Source organism: Hordeum vulgare, chromosome 3H (genome assembly GCF_904849725.1).
Source record: "Hordeum vulgare subsp. vulgare chromosome 3H, MorexV3_pseudomolecules_assembly, whole genome shotgun sequence".
Lineage (NCBI taxonomy): Eukaryota > Viridiplantae > Streptophyta > Magnoliopsida > Poales > Poaceae > Hordeum > Hordeum vulgare.
In genome coordinates, this window is record NC_058520.1 from 615865531 (window position 1) to 615872843 (window position 7313).

The window sequence follows — 7313 nt, forward strand, 5'->3', positions numbered from 1 at the left end:
CATCTGCTCATGTCAGCTGTCTCCGGTGACACAACTTACTGGAGAACAATTTCTCTCGTCCTGCAACAACGATGTCCATTAAATAATCACCATCTTTTTTTTTCAATCCGAATTGTTGACTGGAACCAAGAATTATTCGGGCTACCAGCCATGCTGTCACATCTTAGCGTGTTAGATGCAGCCTAAACACATAACTGGATACATGAACTTAACTTAACTGGTTCGCTATGATCTTCACGCTGATCTTCATATTTAGATCAGTTCTTACATGGAGATATACAACTCTTTACCCGCCACACCTTCTCATTGTCGTCAATACCCCATCTTACCGAATGACACCTCCTGTCCAGCGGTGACACAACTCGCCACATACGTGCAACTCAATTTTACCGCAGATGAACTCAACGGAACTCCTTGATGACAAACGAAACACAATGCACAATTTCATTTTTTCCATTCGCTCTAGATATCAATTGTTGAAACTCGTCCACGGATCGATCACATCAACAAATCACGAACACACGTGATCACAAAAACTAAGCCAAAGACATATGTTGTGCCTCTCTTTTCTTCTCTTTAATTATTTTCCTCTTTCTTTTCTTCTCATTTCTCGGTATAAAAATAAAACTTAATTTCAACTATTTGTGTAAAAGATATAAGAGTTTGAAAGTCGAAAGCAAAAAATGAAAGCACGTACGGGGGACTCGGTGCCCCCGCACTTGTGTGCCCCAAATCCGCTCCGATAATGCGATGACTATCAATCCCGGCTATTTTTACATGGCCAATGGAATTTGCATGATCACCTCGGAATCCATCGGTAACACATCAAACTTGAGACCCAGAGACGGCCACGGCAAACTGGTTACATATTGAATGATGAAGAAGAAACCCGCAGTACATATCATATGTTTAAAAAAATACTCATACCTTTTAAACCGTAATTTCAAATTTAACATGTTATATATGGAATTTGATTAGAAAAATATGTATAATTTCAAAATAATGTTATTTTACTTGTTAACCATTTTAAAAGTACTATCTAGGGTGCAATCTTAATCAACAATACATTATCCGTCTTTCTTTCATACCGTCACTAATCTGTATTGTAAATGAACATCTTAGCAAAATCAGGATTGAAGACAAAATTGAAGACATTTGCCTGTTTCTTTGTATGTATGAAATATACATGCAAGCCGCATTTAAACACAATACATGTTCAATCCCGTTGCAACGCTAAGATCATCTTAGCAAAATCAGGATCAACTGTGCTTTTGTACGCTAAGATCATCTTTGTTTGAGTCATAACTATAAATACTCAGATGATAGACCATTTTTTTAAAAATTCAAAACGTGTGGTATTCTTTTCTCCTGTTGCAACGCACGGGCTCTTTTGCTAGTTAACCCTCAAAAGAAAAAAAAACTGGTTCCAATCATGGCCGTAATTGACGTGCGTGCGTTGCCCAGCAAATAAGCCCATGATATCTCTACCCTAAAAAACACATCTCTCACATATACTCGAACTTAAATCGATAGAGCCGGCAGATCGATGGCCGCCGCCTGTGACGAGCGCCCACATACGGCAAGGCAGTGCTGGTCGACCACGTTCCCCGACGATCTCCTCGCCTTCGTCTACAGCAAGGTCGCCTCCCCGCGCGGCCGCGCACGCTTCGCTGCCGTCTGCCAGTCATGGCGCCGAGGTTGCGCTCTCCAAGAAGAATGAGCCGATCCTCTGCATGAGCCAGCACCATGTCCCCCCCACCCGCCTGGTACTCATCTTGAGAGTTACCTTCTCCGCGCCGCCTACCTCGCCCCGGTGTATCATTGCCGGCATAACATACAAGTGCGGCATCGCACTCTGCAGGGTTGGTTGTTCCAACAGCGGGTGGACGGTACAAGGATGTCGTAATTACGTGAGGCTTGTGGACATCGCATTTTGCAACGACGAGCTCTACGGCGTACATTGCGACATGACAGTCGTCAAGTTTCAGATTGGCGTGAATGATGATGGTGCCCCTATCATCACTGCAGAACGCCGGCTAGTCATGCAATGGATTGACCATGTTGGCGACTACTCGAGCAGTACTAGTTACATCTTTGATCTGCACGGCACGCTTGGGATGGCGATGAAGACCCGCTGGTTGCCAAACAAGCCGCCTTTCTTCAAAGTGTTTAAGCTCGTCGACATCGATGCGGGTGGACAAATGACGCTTTACATGCACGAGTGGCTAGAGATCACAAGCTTGGGTGACCACTCATTGTTTTTGGGGGAGACATTCTCTAAGGCAGTACATGTGCCAATGAACATGTGTGGCGGCGTCGAGAGAAACCACATCTACTACTCGCATTGTTGTCCGTTAGGCCAAGACGGCATCATCCCTCGTGACAAGGTATCCGTGACAATCTTGAACAACTTTACCGGCGAGGCCTTCTACAAGGAAGACGACTCAAAGAACGACATCACCAGCAATGGCCCGAAGAAGATTGGGTCCATAGGATACTTCATGAAGGGTCATTCACATGGTGGCATGTGGATTCTTCCTCCATATATATAGGTAACCTACACTATGTGATAGTAGTGCATTAAACTGTCTGTAAGCGATATCATATACTCATTATTATGAAGTATTAGAAAAGAAGGATGCAAGCCAGATAGGAAGGTAGTCTGTCATTTTGTAGACATCCGATAGCCTCACAAATGGATAAAAAATTCAACATGTAGCCCTCTTCTTATGAGCATGAATAATAAAGGTTTGGAATATATCTACTCTTACCAACATGGTATAAAGCAAATGACATGTATCTGGCTAATCCCAGGAAGACGACCATGGATCCCGTTACTCGTCCGGATAGGTGGCGTACATACGCACGCTCCTCGTCATACTCCCACTATAGCTGGGAAGCATCCTCTGGATCAACCTCGTCTGTACATGTTGTGTTGTAGTAATCACCATGGAGACTCAGAAATCTCATCGCCCAAGATGTCAAGTCTACTTAAGTTATTAGGTGAGGCATGATTAAGTGTTGGGGTTTGCAACAACACTAAGCATATATTCAGGTGGCTAACTTCCGAGTACAAGAATAACATGAGAATCTATACATGACGGAGCTGGACTAAATTATGATCAAGAAGTGATCCTCAACATGTACTTACGATTCAAACATAACCCCACCATATTCTCTTCCCGAACACCCTCAAAAAGAGACTATCATGGTTACGCACACGGTTGTTGTATTTAATATGAGTTTACTTTAAGTTTTCTATGACTGGGTGTTAAAAAACTTCCAAGTTGCCGCATAATCGCAAGCACAACTTTACGAAAGATTTAACCCCGCAGGGATGCTCCAACTCATCCATCACACACTAGCCACAAGCTGCGGTGGAAAACCTCAACCTCGAGATAACCCAAGGTATCCTCGAAGTCCTAGTACACAAGTCCTTCGAGAAAGGTAAAACAAATCCAGCAAGACCAACCGGGAGGCCAGATCTCAATAGGCGTCGGGTGTATATCTTTCTCAAGCCACTACCAGATGTGTCACACTACGAGTAAAACCAAACTCCGAGTTTCCTTGCGATGGCCGTGTAGTCTGCCCGTTTGGACCAACACTCATGTGGAGCACTAACCTGGGTTGTTGATTAATTATCCACGGGGTAGCTAAGCCCTATGCATTTTTATTAGGTTGTTAAGCAAATATAGTACCAATGTTTGGCCTTGTCGGAAGAGTTTTATCTTGAAAGAATCTTCAAGGGGGTCTGCATAACGACCCCAAATATGTTAGGAGCGTTCAATATGGATCATAACACCGGTAAACGAAAAACAAGGCGACAAAGGTGGACAAAACACCAAGCAAAAGGCCAAGTCTTCCACCTTTTACCAAGTATATATGTGCATTAAATTAAATAGCTATAATATGGTGATATCCCAAGATATCGATGTTATCACATGGATCAACATACACCTGCACCTAGCAACGCTAGAAGAAGAACCGAGGAAGCGATAACGTAGCCAAACAACAGTTTGCTGAGATGCGGACGGGGTTAGAGGCTTATCATAGTATTTTAGGAGGCTTGACATTCAAGTGGTAGGTAGTGAGACATAACGATACAAAAGAGACAACTACGCACAACAAATTTAGAAATGATATGAAGGGTGATGATCATCTTGCATGGCATGGCAAGCACAATGAGTAAATACTACACATTAAGTGAAGTCCAGTTTTATTAAGTGAAGTCCAATATGAAACGGGTTGCGTATTGACGAAACTCCATATTTAAATGATTTAACTCACTCTTATTTATTTACCTAGCAAGTTTAAATGTTGTTTATCATGGTAAGAGGTGAAGCACAATTAAACTATCTATTAAGACATTTTAATTGAGGCGGGAAACAACAGATAACAATTCTGGAACACCATCATATACATGTTATCAATTTGTTTCTGTTCTGACTAAACATATTTTATATTTATTAGAAAAATAAAGTGCATCATGTTATTCTACACATTTTTCTAAACAATTGACATGTATAGTTCATTAAAATCAGAGTTACGGTTATTTAGATATGACATAAACCGTTCTAGCAGGGCATTTAATGCAAATTAAATGCAATCAACAAGTTAAACATTTTAAAACACACGTGAGAGTGTCATAATATGAATCAACACAAAATTTTAGTCAAGTTTCATATATAAAGCATTTGCAATGGACCATGATCAAAGTTACAACATCTAATTAGGTTTGGTCATATATATCCTCATGCACTTTTCAAACAGAGATATATAGAAGCATGCCAGCATTTTTTTTAACATGGATGAGAATGCCTGTAACAGATGGCTCATAAGAAGTACGGTCGAAATTCATATGATGCCTAGAATAAAAAGATATGCCAATGAGAAATATGCGAAGTGTTGGTTAACAACCGACAAAAAGAGGGGTAGTAATTGAACTGTAGAAATATGCGAAGTGTTGGTTAACAGATGAAAATGCATGTGGGTGGAGGCTCACAACGCTAACTGTTGCAAAGGACTCAACAAAGATGAAACAGTCACAGCGGGGTGCAGATATGTGTGCGTGGCTAAACCAATGGGCTAAACACACACACATGCCTATGTCGGCCCTGGAGAGAGACAAGAGGGAGAGAAGATAAATAAGGGAGAGAGATATCACATTTACATGTGAGACTCATATAAAAGCTAACGGTCAAACAAATCGCTCAACAAATGGATTATTTAGAAACAGGCCCAACCTATCCTAAACTGAATTAATTTTAAATCACATCGTCATGTGGGTTTTTAAACATTCCATAAATTTTATGGTAGTCTTTTTAAAAAATTGAAAAGTGGTAGTTTCTTGTGATCAACACATGTAATGTATATTTTTTTTACTATATACTTGTGCAAGCGCGGCCGACCACTGCGCTAGCACTGAGTTCTTATACAGGGACATATCAAACATCATGTCGAGCTTTTGGCCATGGCTGCTCGGCGGACGCAGAAACTACCGTGACGCCTACGGGCAATCCCGGCGGCGACTATGATTGCAGAGCACCGGCGGGGGTGCAGGTTTAGGTGAGGCTGCTGAAAACGACGGGGTGCAGCTGCGGGGCGCTTGCTTGCTTGCGTGCGTGCACCACGCTGGCCGGAGCACACCACCGAAACCTCACCAGAGCACTGGCCCAACCGAGCAAACGCCGTCTGGCCGGAAAAGCAGGCCAGGAGCAGCAACTCCAACACCCACAACCGACCATCAGGCGCCACCAAGCTTATCTTCCCTACAGCCCACACAACTCTGAAAGAGCCGGCGCCGCCGCATCCAGCCGACGGCCCATGCCAAATACGGAGTAGATCTGGGCACGAGGTCCCGATCCTCAGCCAAAGCAGCACCCCGCAGTACCTCCGACGAGAGGAAGAGTGTTAGACGAGAAAGCTGCGGTATAGGCCGTCACCCTAGCGCCCAACACAGCAGCGCCACAGATGCGTCAAATCCGCGCCTCTCGGACTCCACGGTGACCGCACGCCCACAACCCTGCGATGACCCCTAAAGCATGCCACTGCCGAAGAGAGAGACCAGGGGCGCTACCCAATGCCCAGCCTCGCATCGCCCACTGTTCCGTCCAGGGGCGGCCACTGCACGCAATTGAGCAAGGGAGTCCCGCGCCACCGGCTGCCACACGGGCTTTGTCCGCCGGCATCGCCCAACGACGGCAAGGGAGGGCTGGGGGTGAGCGGTAGTTCGCGGCGGCGGCGCATTAGGTTCGACCGAGCCGCCCGTTGTAGAGGAAGAGGAAACGACCCCCGCAACAATAGCCTAGATTTCTCCATCAAGAACGGACATGAAAGTCACACAAGAAGCTCCGATAAACTCAAGGTACCCTAATAAGCATAAGTCAATTAACATTGCATTTATGAAGTAATGACATAGAAATGGCCTATGTTTTGCTGGAATGTTATCTAATTCATGTTCTATCAAATCATGGGCACTCGATATTTCCTACACAAGTCATTCAAAATTCCGGCATGACATTTTCTAAAAACAGGACATATCGTGTGTGAAATAAATCAACATTCCGGGAAAACACAAGCCACTCAGAGTTGTTCCATGCCATAACATACATACATTTCCAGATAGATCTAATTTATTTTAGTAAAAATTTCTAGACATAATTTTTTTATTAAAAATTTCTAGACCTAATATTTTTACTACAAATTTAAATTAGTAAATTTCTAGAAAAGTTGATGCCTAATAATTTCTCATATACCATTACAATACAATTTTCTAGTGAACTCCTAGAAAATTTCATCCTTAAAATTGTCTTTCTATAAGTTCTATCAATTAAAATAAAGAAGATGATAGATACAGGACGGGAGGCTACACGTCCGGGGACGGGGCCAACTAGCTTGGGGCAGGGCGTGCGGTGGCGGACACAAGTGTGGGGTAGGGCGTGCGGGGCAGGCAACGATCGTGGGGTGTTGCGTGCCACATTTTTATCGGACTTTTCTCTAAATGTTTGAGGAGTGAGAATATCAAAGTGCTGCAAAAAAATGCTAAACATACAAAGAGTTACACATTGACTAGGATTTTTTCTTTCTAATTAACTTCTCACCCTTGATTTTTAAGGGGGTGAGGCCTTCACCTCCCTTAATCTTTAATTAAGATCCACCTGTCTGTAAAACTCTTATAAACCTATATATGTGTAGCATTACTGTAGGTGCGGCTGTACATGCTCCTCCTGGAACTGCTTGGTCAACTTTCCTTTTGGTTTGAACTATGCATTGAATTGTTTTGGGGGTTTCTTTAATGGAAACTGAGGGATGAC